This window comes from Phalangium opilio, unplaced genomic scaffold (genome assembly GCF_054372755.1).
Source record: "Phalangium opilio isolate 3A_F unplaced genomic scaffold, DU_Popi_V2 ptg000329l_1, whole genome shotgun sequence".
Lineage (NCBI taxonomy): Eukaryota > Metazoa > Arthropoda > Arachnida > Opiliones > Phalangiidae > Phalangium > Phalangium opilio.
In genome coordinates, this window is record NW_028324226.1 from 9,697,917 (window position 1) to 9,711,064 (window position 13,148).

Here is a 13,148-nt window from a genome sequence, read left to right on the forward strand (position 1 = left end):
TCGAGCCCATATGGGAGCGGTGTTGTGTGGTCTCAGATGTGACGTAAAAAATCAAACATATTCCACAATACCTGACGACCAATTCATTTCTGAGCTTCCTTGGCTCCATGGTTAGCGCGTTCGGATGTTAACCAAAAGGTTGGTGGTTCGAGCCCACCCGGGTGCGGTGTTGTGAAGTCTCAAATGTAGCGTAAAAAGCCAAAGTTTTTCCACAATACCTGACGACCATTTAATTTTTTGGGCTTCCATGGCGCAATGGTTAGCGCGTTCGGCTGTTAATCTAAAGGTTGGTGGTTCGAGCCCACCCGGAAGAGGTGTTGTGGGGTCTCAGATGTAGCGTAAAAGTCAAAACTTTTCCACAAAACGTGACAACCATTTAATTTCTGAGCTTCCGTGGCTCAATGGTTAGCGCGTTCGGCTGTTAACCAAGAGTTCACCCGGGAGCGGTGTTGTGGGATCTCAAATGTAACGTATAAAGGCAAATTTTTTCCACAATACCTTACGACCATTTAATTTTTGGGCTTTCGTGGCGCAATGGTTAGCGCGTTCAGTTGTTAACCGAAAGGTTGTTGGTTCGAGCCCATACGGGAGCGGTGTTGTGTGGTCTCAGATGTGACGTAAAAAATCAAACATATTCCACAATACCTGACGACCAATTCATTTCTGAGCTTCCTTGGCTCCATGGTTAGCGCGTTCGGATGTTAACCAAAAGGTTGGTGGTTCGAGCCCACCCGGGAGCGGTGTTGTGAAGTCTCAAATGTAGCGTAAAGAGCCAAAGTTTTTCCACAATACCTGACGACGATTTAATATTTTGGGCTTCCATGGCGCAATGGTTAGCACGTTCGGCTGTTAACCTGAAGGTTGGTGGTTCGAGCCCACTCGGGAGAGGTGTTGTGGGGTCTCAGATTTAGCGTAAAAATTCCAAACTTTTCCACAATACGTGACAACCATTTAATTTCTGAGCTTGCGTGGATCAATGTTTAGCGCGTTCGGCTGTTAACCAATGGTGGTTCGAGCCCACCCGGGAGCGGTGTTGTGGGGTCTCAGATGTAGCGTAAAAGTCAAAACTTTTCCACAAAACGTGACAACCATTTAATTTCTGAGCTTCCGTGGCTCAATGGTTAGCGCGTTCGGCTGTTAACTAATAGGTTGGTGGTTCGAGCCCACCATGGAGCGGTGTTGTGGGATCTCAAATGTAACGTAAAATGCCTAAGTTTCTCCACAATACCTGATGACCATTTAATTTTTGGGCTTCCGTGGCGCAATGGTTAGCGCGTTCGGCAGTTAACCGAAAGACTGATGGTTCGAGCCCACCCGGGAGAGGTGTTGTGGGGTCTTAGATGTAGCGTAAAAAGTCAAAACTTTTCCACAATACGTGACAACCATTTAATTGCTGAGCTTCCGTGGCTCAATGGTTAGCGCGTTCGGCTGTTAACCAAGAGTTCACCCGGGAGCGGTGTTGTGGGATCTCAAATGTAACGTATAAAGGCAAATTTTTTCCACAATACCTGACGACCATTTAATTTTTGGGCTTTCGTGGCGCAATGGTTAGCGCGTTCAGTTGTTAACCAAAAGGTTGGTGGTTCGAGCCCACCCGGGAGCGGTGTTGTGAAGTCTCAAATGTAGTGTAAAAAGTCAAAGTTTTTACACAATACCTGACGAACATTTAAATTTCTGGGCTTCCGTGGCGCAATGGTTAGCACGTTCGGCTGTTAACCTAAAGGTTGGTGGTTCGAGCCCACCCGGGAGAGGTGTTGTGGGGTGTCAGATTTAGCGTAAAAAGTCAAAACTTTTCCGCAATACGTGACAACCATTTCATTTCGGAGCTTGCTTGGCTCAATGTTTAGCGCGTTCGGCTGTTAACCAATAGGTTGGTGGTTCGAGCCCACCCGGGAGCGGTGTTGTGGGATCTCAAATGAAACGTATAAAGCCAAAGTTTTTCCACAATACCTGACGACCATTTAATTTTTGGGCTTCCGTGGCGTAATGGTTAGCGCGTTCGGCCGTTAACCGAAAGGTTGTTGGTTCGAGCCCATACGGGAGCGGTGTTGTGTGGTCTCAGATGTGACGTAAAAAATCAAACATATTCCACAATACCTGACGACCAATTCATTTCTGAGCTTCCGTGGCTCAATGGTTAGCGCGTTCGGCTGTTAACTAATAGGTTGGTGGTTCGAGCCCACCCGGGAGCGGTGTTGTGTGGTCTCAGATGTGACGTATAAAGGCAAATTTTTTCCACAATACCTGACGACCATTTAATTTTTGGGCTTTCGTGGCGCAATGGTTAGCGCGTTCAGTTGTTAACCGAAAGGTTGGTGGTTCGAGCCCTTCCGGGAGAGGTGTTGTGGGGTCTCATATGTAGTGTAAAAAGTCAAAGTTTTTACACAATACCTGACGACCATTTAATTTCTGGGCTTCCGTGGCGTAATGGTTAGCGCGTTCGGCCGTTAACCGAAAGGTTGTTGGTTCGAGCCCATACGGGAGCGGTGTTGTGATGTCTCAGATGTGACGTAAAAGTCAAAGTTTTTCCACAATACCTGACTACCATTTCATTTCTGAGCTTCCTTGGCTCCATGGTTTGCGCGTTCGGATGTTAACCAAAAGGTTGGTGGTTCGAGCCCACCCGGGAGCGGTGTTGTGAAGTCTCAAATGTAGCGTAAAAAGCCAAAGTTTTTCCACAATACCTGACGACCATTTAAATTTTTGGGCTTCCGTGGCGCAATGGTTAGCACGTTCGGCTGTTAACCTAAAGGTTGGTGGTTCGAGCCCACCCGGGAGAGGTGTTGTGGGGTGTCAGATTTAGCGTAAAAAGTCAAAACTTTTCCGCAATACGTGACAACCATTTAATTTCTGAGCTTGCTTGGCTCAATGTTTATCGCGTTCGGCTGTTAACCAATAGGTTTGTGGTTCGAGCCCACCCGGGAGCGGTGTTGTGGGATCTCAAATGAAACGTATAAAGCCAAAGTTTTTCCACAATACCTGACGACCATTTAATTTTTGGGCTTCCGTGGCGCAATGGTTAGCGCGTTCGTCTGTTAACCAATAGGTTGGTGGTTCGAGCCCACCCGGGAGCGGTGTTGTGGGATCTCCAATGAAACGTATAAAGCCAAAGTTTTTCCACAATACCTGACGACCATTTAATTTTTGGGCTTCCGTGGCGCTATGGTTAGCGCGTTCGGCAGTTAACCGAAAGACAGCTGGTTCGAGCCCATCCGGGAGAGGTGTTGTGGGGTCTTAGATGTAGCGTAAAAAGGCGAAACTTTTCCACAATACGTGACAACCATTTAATTTCTGAGCTTCCGTGGCTCAATGGTTAGCGCGTTCGGCTGTTAACCAAGAGCCCACCCGGGAGCGGTGTTGTGGGATCTCAAATGTAACGTATAAAGGCAAATTTGTTCCACAATACCTGACGACCATTTAATTTTTGGGCTTCCGTGGCGCAATGGTTAGCACGTTCGGCTGTTAACCTAAAGGTTGGTGGTTCGAGCCCACCCGGGAGAGGTGTTGTGGGGTCTCAGATTTAGCGTAAAAAGTCAAAACTTTTCCGCAATACGTGACAACCATTTAATTTCTGAGCTTGCTTGGCTCAATGTTTAGCGCGTTCGGCTGTTAACCAATAGGTTGGTGGTTCGAGCCCACCCGGGAGCGGTGTTGTGGGATCTCAAATGAAACGTATAAAGCCAAAGTTTTTCCACAATACCTGACGACCATTTAATTTTTGGGCTTCCGTGGCGCAATGGTTAGCGCGTTCGTCTGTTAACCAATAGGTTGGTGGTTCGAGCCCACCCGGGAGCGGTGTTGTGGGATCTCCAATGAAACGTATAAAGCCAAAGTACCTGACGACCATTTAATTTTTGGGCTTCCGTGGCGCTATGGTTAGCGCGTTCGGCAGTTAACCGAAAGACAGCTGGTTCGAGCCCATCCGGGAGAGGTGTTGTGGGGTCTTAGATGTAGCGTAAAAAGGCGAAACTTTTCCACAATACGTGACAACCATTTAATTTCTGAGCTTCCGTGGCTCAATGGTTAGCGCGTTCGGCTGTTAACCAAGAGCCCACCCGGGAGCGGTGTTGTGGGATCTCAAATGTAACGTATAAAGGCAAAGTTTTTCCACAATACCTGACGACCATTTAATTTTTTGGGCTTCCGTGGCGCAATGGTTAGCGCGTTCGGCTGTTAACCGAAAGGTTGTTGGTTCGAGCCCATACGGGAGCGGTGTTGTGAGGTCTCAGATGTGACGTAAAAAGTCAAAGTTTTTCCACAATACCTGACGACCATTTCATTTCGGAGCTTCCTTGGCTCCATGGTTAGCGCGTTCGGATGTTAGCTTAAAGGTTTGTGGTTCGAGCCCACCCGGGAGCGGTATTGTGAAGTCTCAAATGTAGCGTAAAAAGCCAAAGTTTTTCCACAATACCTGACGACCATTTAATTTTTGGGCTTCCGTGGCGCAATGGTTAGCGCGTTAGGCTGTTGACCGAAAGGTTGTTGGTTCGAGCCCATACGGGAGCGGTGTTGTGTGGTCTCAGATGTGACGTAAAAAATCAAACATATTCCACAATACCTGACGACCAATTCATTTCTGAGCTTCCGTGGCTCAATGGTTAGCGCGTTCGGCTGTTAACTAATAGGTTGGTGGTTCGAGCCCACCCGGGAGCGGTGTTGTGTGGTCTCAGATGTGACGTAAAAAATCAAACATATTCCACAATACCTGACGAACATTTAATTTTTGGGCTTCCGTGGCGCAATGGTTAGAGCGTTCAGCTGTTAACCGAAACGTTGGTGGTTCGAGCCCACCCGGGACAGGTGTTATGGGGTCTCAGATGTGACGTAAAAAGTCAAAGTTTTTCTACAATACCTGACGACAATTTATTTTCTAAACTTCCGTGGCACAATGGTTAGCGCGTTCAGCTGTTAACCGAAAGGTTGGTGGTTCGAGCCCACCCGGAACAGGTGTTATGGGGTCTCAGATGTGACGTAAAAAGTCAAAGTTCTTCCACAATACCTGACGACCATTTCATTTCTGAGCTTCCTTGGCTCCATGGTTATCGCGTTCGGATGTTAACCAAAAGGTTGTTGGTTCGAGCCCACCCGGGAGCGGTGTTGTGAGGTCTCAGATGTGACGTAAAAAATAAGAGTTTTTCCACAATACCTGACGAACATTTAATTTTTGGGCTTCCGTGGCGCAATGGTTAGAGCGTTCAGCTGTTAACCGAAACGTTGGTGGTTCGAGCCCACCCGGGACAGGTGTTATGGGGTCTCAGATGTGACGTAAAAAGTCAAAGTTTTTCTACAATACCTGACGACAATTTATTTACTAAACTTCCGTGGCACAATGGTTAGCGCGTTCAGCTGTTAACCGAAACGTTGGTGGTTCGAGCCCACCCGGAACAGGTGTTATGGGGTCTCAGATGTGACGTAAAAAGTCAAAGTTCTTCCACAATACCTGACGACCATTTCATTTCTGAGCTTCCTTGGCTCCATGGTTATCGAGTTCGGATGTTAACCAAAAGGTTGTTGGTTCGAGCCCACCCGGGAGCGGTGTTGTGAGGTCTCAGATGTGACGTTAAAAATAAGAGTTTTTCCACAATACCTGACGAACACTTAATTTTTGGGCTTCCGTGGCGCAATGGTTAGAGCGTTCAGCTGTTACCTGAAAGGTTGGCGGTTGGAGCCCACCCGGGAGAGGTGTTGTGAAGTCTCAAATGTAACGTAAAAAGCAAAAGTTTTTCCACAATACCTGACGACCATTTAATATTTGGGCTTCCGTGGCGCAATGGTTAGCGCGTTCAGCTGTTAACCGAAACGTTGGTGGTTCGAGCCCACCCGGAACAGGTGTTATGGGGTCTCAGATGTGACGTAAAAAGTCAAAGTTCTTCCACAATACCTGACGACCATTTCATTTCTGAGCTTCCTTGGCTCCATGGTTATCGCGTTCGGATGTTAACCAAAAGGTTGTTGGTTCGAGCCCACCCGGGAGCGGTGTTGTGAGGTCTCAGATGTGACGTTAAAAATAAGAGTTTTTCCACAATACCTGACGAACACTTAATTTTTGGGCTTCCGTGGCGCAATGGTTAGAGCGTTCAGCTGTTACCTGAAAGGTTGGCGGTTGGAGCCCACCCGGGAGAGGTGTTGTGAAGTCTCAAATGTAACGTAAAAAGCAAAAGTTTTTCCACAATACCTGACGACCATTTAATATTTGGGCTTCCGTGGCGCAATGGTTAGCGCGTTCGGCTGGTAACCTAAAGGTTGGTGGTTCGAGCCCACCCGGGAGAGGTGTTGTGGGGTCTCAGATTTAGCGTAAAAAGTCAAAACGTTTCCACAATACGTGACAACCATGTAATTTCTGAGCTTGCGTGGCTCAATGTTTAGCGCGTTCGGCTGTTAACCAATAGGCTGGTGGTTCGAGCCCATCCGGGAGCGGTGTTGGGGGATCTCAAATGAAACGTATAAAGCCAAAGTTTTTCCACAATACCTGACGACCATTTAATTTTTGGGCTTCCTTGGCTCCATGGTTAGCGCGTTCGGATGTTAACTTAAAGGTTGGTGGTTCGAGCCCACCCGGGAGCGGTGTTGTGAAGTCTCAAATGTAGCGTAAAAAGCCAAAGTTTTTACACAATACCTGACGACCATTTAATTTTTTGGGCTTCCGTGGCGCAATGGTTAGCGCGTTCGGCTGTTAACCTAAAGGTTACTGGTTCGAGTCCACCCGGGAAAGGTGTTGTGGGGTCTCAGATTTAGCGTAAAAAGTCAAAACTTTTCCACAATACGTGACAACCATTTATTTTCTGAGCTTGCGTGGCTCAATGTTTAGCGCGTTCGGCTGTTAACCAATAGGCATGTGGTTCGAGCTCACCCAGGAGCGGTGTTGTGGGGTCTCATATGTAGCGTAAAAAGCCAAAGTTTTTCCACAATACCTGACCATTTCATTTCTGAGCTTCCTTGGTTCCATGGTTAGCGCGTTCGGATGTTAACCAAAAGGTTGGTGGTTCGAGCCCACCCGTGAGCGGTGATGTGAAGTCTCAAATGTAGCGTAAAAAGCCAAAGTTTTTCCACAATACCTGACGACCATTTAATTTTTTGGGCTTCCGTGGCGCAATGGTTAGCGCGTTCGGCTGTTAACCGAAAGGTTGTTGGTTCGAGCCCATACGGGAGCGGTGTTGTGAGGTCTCAGATGTGACGTAAAAAGTCAAAGTTTTTCCACAATACCTGACGACCATTTCATTTCTGAGCTTCCTTGGCTCCATGGTTATCGCGTTCGGATGTTAACCAAAAGGTTGTTGGTTCGAGCCCACCCGGGAGCGGTGTTGTGAGGTCTCAGATGTGACGTAAAAAATAAGAGTTTTTCCACAATACCTGACGAACATTTAATTTTTGGGCTTCCGTGGCGCAATGGTTAGAGCGTTCAGCTGTTAACCGAAACGTTGGTGGTTCGAGCCCACCCGGGACAGGTGTTATGGGGTCTCAGATGTGACGTAAAAAGTCAAAGTTTTTCTACAATACCTGACGACAATTTATTTACTAAACTTCCGTGGCACAATGGTTAGCGCGTTCAGCTGTTAACCGAAACGTTGGTGGTTCGAGCCCACCCGGAACAGGTGTTATGGGGTCTCAGATGTGACGTAAAAAGTCAAAGTTCTTCCACAATACCTGACGACCATTTCATTTCTGAGCTTCCTTGGCTCCATGGTTATCGAGTTCGGATGTTAACCAAAAGGTTGTTGGTTCGAGCCCACCCGGGAGCGGTGTTGTGAGGTCTCAGATGTGACGTTAAAAATAAGAGTTTTTCCACAATACCTGACGAACACTTAATTTTTGGGCTTCCGTGGCGCAATGGTTAGAGCGTTCAGCTGTTACCTGAAAGGTTGGCGGTTGGAGCCCACCCGGGAGAGGTGTTGTGAAGTCTCAAATGTAACGTAAAAAGCAAAAGTTTTTCCACAATACCTGACGACCATTTAATATTTGGGCTTCCGTGGCGCAATGGTTAGCGCGTTCAGCTGTTAACCGAAACGTTGGTGGTTCGAGCCCACCCGGAACAGGTGTTATGGGGTCTCAGATGTGACGTAAAAAGTCAAAGTTCTTCCACAATACCTGACGACCATTTCATTTCTGAGCTTCCTTGGCTCCATGGTTATCGCGTTCGGATGTTAACCAAAAGGTTGTTGGTTCGAGCCCACCCGGGAGCGGTGTTGTGAGGTCTCAGATGTGACGTTAAAAATAAGAGTTTTTCCACAATACCTGACGAACACTTAATTTTTGGGCTTCCGTGGCGCAATGGTTAGAGCGTTCAGCTGTTACCTGAAAGGTTGGCGGTTGGAGCCCACCCGGGAGAGGTGTTGTGAAGTCTCAAATGTAACGTAAAAAGCAAAAGTTTTTCCACAATACCTGACGACCATTTAATATTTGGGCTTCCGTGGCGCAATGGTTAGCGCGTTCGGCTGGTAACCTAAAGGTTGGTGGTTCGAGCCCACCCGGGAGAGGTGTTGTGGGGTCTCAGATTTAGCGTAAAAAGTCAAAACGTTTCCACAATACGTGACAACCATGTAATTTCTGAGCTTGCGTGGCTCAATGTTTAGCGCGTTCGGCTGTTAACCAATAGGCTGGTGGTTCGAGCCCATCCGGGAGCGGTGTTGGGGGATCTCAAATGAAACGTATAAAGCCAAAGTTTTTCCACAATACCTGACGACCATTTAATTTTTGGGCTTCCTTGGCTCCATGGTTAGCGCGTTCGGATGTTAACTTAAAGGTTGGTGGTTCGAGCCCACCCGGGAGCGGTGTTGTGAAGTCTCAAATGTAGCGTAAAAAGCCAAAGTTTTTACACAATACCTGACGACCATTTAATTTTTTGGGCTTCCGTGGCGCAATGGTTAGCGCGTTCGGCTGTTAACCTAAAGGTTACTGGTTCGAGTCCACCCGGGAAAGGTGTTGTGGGGTCTCAGATTTAGCGTAAAAAGTCAAAACTTTTCCACAATACGTGACAACCATTTATTTTCTGAGCTTGCGTGGCTCAATGTTTAGCGCGTTCGGCTGTTAACCAATAGGCATGTGGTTCGAGCTCACCCAGGAGCGGTGTTGTGGGGTCTCATATGTAGCGTAAAAAGCCAAAGTTTTTCCACAATACCTGACCATTTCATTTCTGAGCTTCCTTGGTTCCATGGTTAGCGCGTTCGGATGTTAACCAAAAGGTTGGTGGTTCGAGCCCACCCGTGAGCGGTGATGTGAAGTCTCAAATGTAGCGTAAAAAGCCAAAGTTTTTCCACAATACCTGACGACCATTTAATTTTTTGGGCTTCCGTGGCGCAATGGTTAGCGCGTTCGGCTGTTAACCGAAAGGTTGTTGGTTCGAGCCCATACGGGAGCGGTGTTGTGAGGTCTCAGATGTGACGTAAAAAGTCAAAGTTTTTCCACAATACCTGACGACCATTTCATTTCGGAGCTTCCTTGGCTCCATGGTTAGCGCGTTCGGATGTTAGCTTAAAGGTTGGTGGTTCGAGCCCACCCGGGAGCGGTGTTGTGAAGTCTCAAATGTAGCGTAAAAAGCCAAAGTTTTTCCACAATACCTGACGACCATTTAATTTTTTGGGCTTCCATGGCGCAATGGTTAGCGCGTTCGGCTGTTAACCTAAAGGTTGGTGGTTCGAGCCCGCCCGGGAGAGGTGTTGTGGGGTCTCATATGTAGTGTAAAAACTCAAGGCTTTTCCACAATACCTGACAACCATTTAATTTCCGAGCTTCCGTGGCTCAATGGTTAGCGCGTTCGGCTGTTAACCTATAAGTTGGTGGTTCGAGCCCACCCGGGAGCGGTGTTGTGGGATCTCAAATGTAACGTATTAAGCCAAAGTTTTTCCACAATACAAGACGACCATTTAATTTTTGGGCTTCCGTGGCGTAATGGTTAGCGCGTTCGGCCGTTGGTTCGAGCCCATACGGGAGCGGTGTTGTGTGGTCTCAGATGTGACGTAAAAAATCAAACATATTCCACAATACCTGACGACCAATTCATTTCTGAGCTTCCGTGGCTCAATGGTTAGCGCGTTCGGCTGTTAACTAATAGGTTGGTGGTTCGAGCCCACCCGGGAGCGGTGTTGTGTGGTCTCAGATGTGACGTAAAAAATCAAACATATTCCACAATACCTGACGAACATTTAATTTTTGGGCTTCCGTGGCGCAATGGTTAGAGCGTTCAGCTGTTAACCGAAACGTTGGTGGTTCGAGCCCACCCGGGACAGGTGTTATGGGGTCTCAGATGTGACGTAAAAAGTCAAAGTTTTTCTACAATACCTGACGACAATTTATTTTCTAAACTTCCGTGGCACAATGGTTAGCGCGTTCAGCTGTTAACCGAAAGGTTGGTGGTTCGAGCCCACCCGGAACAGGTGTTATGGGGTCTCAGATGTGACGTAAAAAGTCAAAGTTCTTCCACAATACCTGACGACCATTTCATTTCTGAGCTTCCTTGGCTCCATGGTTATCGCGTTCGGATGTTAACCAAAAGGTTGTTGGTTCGAGCCCACCCGGGAGCGGTGTTGTGAGGTCTCAGATGTGACGTAAAAAATAAGAGTTTTTCCACAATACCTGACGAACATTTAATTTTTGGGCTTCCGTGGCGCAATGGTTAGAGCGTTCAGCTGTTAACCGAAACGTTGGTGGTTCGAGCCCACCCGGGACAGGTGTTATGGGGTCTCAGATGTGACGTAAAAAGTCAAAGTTTTTCTACAATACCTGACGACAATTTATTTACTAAACTTCCGTGGCACAATGGTTAGCGCGTTCAGCTGTTAACCGAAACGTTGGTGGTTCGAGCCCACCCGGAACAGGTGTTATGGGGTCTCAGATGTGACGTAAAAAGTCAAAGTTCTTCCACAATACCTGACGACCATTTCATTTCTGAGCTTCCTTGGCTCCATGGTTATCGCGTTCGGATGTTAACCAAAAGGTTGTTGGTTCGAGCCCACCCGGGAGCGGTGTTGTGAGGTCTCAGATGTGACGTTAAAAATAAGAGTTTTTCCACAATACCTGACGAACACTTAATTTTTGGGCTTCCGTGGCGCAATGGTTAGAGCGTTCAGCTGTTACCTGAAAGGTTGGCGGTTGGAGCCCACCCAGGAGAGGTGTTGTGAAGTCTCAAATGTAACGTAAAAAGCAAAAGTTTTTCCACAATACCTGACGACCATTTAATATTTGGGCTTCCGTGGCGCAATGGTTAGCGCGTTCAGCTGTTAACCTAAAGGTTGGTGGTTCGAGCCCACCCGGGAGAGGTGTTGTGGGGTCTCAGATTTAGCGTAAAAAGTCAAAACGTTTCCACAATACGTGACAACCATGTAATTTCTGAGCTTGCGTGGCTCAATGTTTAGCGCGTTCGGCTGTTAACCAATAGGCTGGTGGTTCGAGCCCATCCGGGAGCGGTGTTGGGGGATCTCAAATGAAACGTATAAAGCCAAAGTTTTTCCACAATACCTGACGACCATTTAATTTTTGGGCTTCCGTGGCGCAATGGTTAGCGCGTTAGGCTGTTAACCGAAAGGTTGTTGGTTCGAGCCCATACGGGAGCGGTGTTGTGCGGTCTCAGATGTGACGTAAAAAATCAAACTTTTTCCACAATACCTGACGACCATTTCATTTCTGAGCTTCCTTGGCTCCATGGTTAGCGCGTTCGGATGTTAACTTAAAGGTTGGTGGTTCGAGCCCACCCGGGAGCGGTGTTGTGAAGTCTCAAATGTAGCGTAAAAAGCCAAAGTTTTTACACAATACCTGACGACCATTTAATTTTTTGGGCTTCCGTGGCGCAATGGTTAGCGCGTTCGGCTGTTAACCTAAAGGCTACTGGTTCGAGTCCACCCGGGAAAGGTGTTGTGGGGTCTCAGATTTAGCGTAAAAAGTCAAAACTTTTCCACAATACGTGACAACCATTTATTTTCTGAGCTTGCGTGGCTCAATGTTTAGCGCGTTCGGCTGTTAACCAATAGGCATGTGGTTCGAGCTCACCCAGGAGCGGTGTTGTGGGGTCTCATATGTAGCGTAAAAAGCCAAAGTTTTTCCACAATACCTGACCATTTCATTTCTGAGCTTCCTTGGTTCCATGGTTAGCGCGTTCGGATGTTAACCAAAAGGTTGGTGGTTCGAGCCCACCCGTGAGCGGTGATGTGAAGTCTCAAATGTAGCGTAAAAAGCCAAAGTTTTTCCACAATACCTGACGACCATTTAATTTTTTGGGCTTCCGTGGCGCAATGGTTAGCGCGTTCGGCTGTTAACCGAAAGGTTGTTGGTTCGAGCCCATACGGGAGCGGTGTTGTGAGGTCTCAGATGTGACGTAAAAAGTCAAAGTTTTTCCACAATACCTGACGACCATTTCATTTCGGAGCTTCCTTGGCTCCATGGTTAGCGCGTTCGGATGTTAGCTTAAAGGTTGGTGGTTCGAGCCCACCCGGGAGCGGTGTTGTGAAGTCTCAAATGTAGCGTAAAAAGCCAAAGTTTTTCCACAATACCTGACGACCATTTAATTTTTTGGGCTTCCATGGCGCAATGGTTAGCGCGTTCGGCTGTAAACCTAAAGGTTGGTGGTTCGAGCCCGCCCGGGAGAGGTGTTGTGGGGTCTCATATGTAGTGTAAAAACTCAAGGCTTTTCCACAATACCTGACAACCATTTAATTTCCGAGCTTCCGTGGCTCAATGGTTAGCGCGTTCGGCTGTTAACCTATAAGTTGGTGGTTCGAGCCCACCCGGGAGCGGTGTTGTGGGATCTCAAATGTAACGTATTAAGCCAAAGTTTTTCCACAATACAAGACGACCATTTAATTTTTGGGCTTCCGTGGCGTAATGGTTAGCGCGTTCGGCCGTTGGTTCGAGCCCATACGGGAGCGGTGTTGTGTGGTCTCAGATGTGACGTAAAAAATCAAACATATTCCACAATACCTGACGACCAATTCATTTCTGAGCTTCCGTGGCTCAATGGTTAGCGCGTTCGGCTGTTAACTAATAGGTTGGTGGTTCGAGCCCACCCGGGAGCGGTGTTGTGTGGTCTCAGATGTGACGTAAAAAATCAAACATATTCCACAATACCTGACGAACATTTAATTTTTGGGCTTCCGTGGCGCAATGGTTAGAGCGTTCAGCTGTTAACCGAAACGTTGGTGGTTCGAGCCCACCCGGGACAG

General features: G+C 47.5%; 3 non-coding genes across 3 annotated transcripts; all 3 read left to right on the forward strand.

Annotated features, from left to right (window-relative positions):
- The first annotated feature begins 6,197 nt into the window (after window positions 1–6,197).
- On the forward strand, window positions 6,198–6,270 carry TRNAT-GGU (transfer RNA threonine (anticodon GGU)). The gene has a single exon. It is a non-coding gene; the product is annotated as a tRNA-Thr (tRNA).
- Window positions 6,271–8,401: 2,131 nt separating this feature from the next.
- On the forward strand, window positions 8,402–8,474 carry TRNAT-GGU (transfer RNA threonine (anticodon GGU)). Its single transcript has one exon. It is a non-coding gene; the product is annotated as a tRNA-Thr (tRNA).
- A 4,028-nt stretch (window positions 8,475–12,502) lies between these two features.
- Window positions 12,503–12,575, forward strand: TRNAY-GUA (transfer RNA tyrosine (anticodon GUA)). The gene has a single exon. It is a non-coding gene; the product is annotated as a tRNA-Tyr (tRNA).
- The last annotated feature ends 573 nt before the right edge of the window (window positions 12,576–13,148 follow it).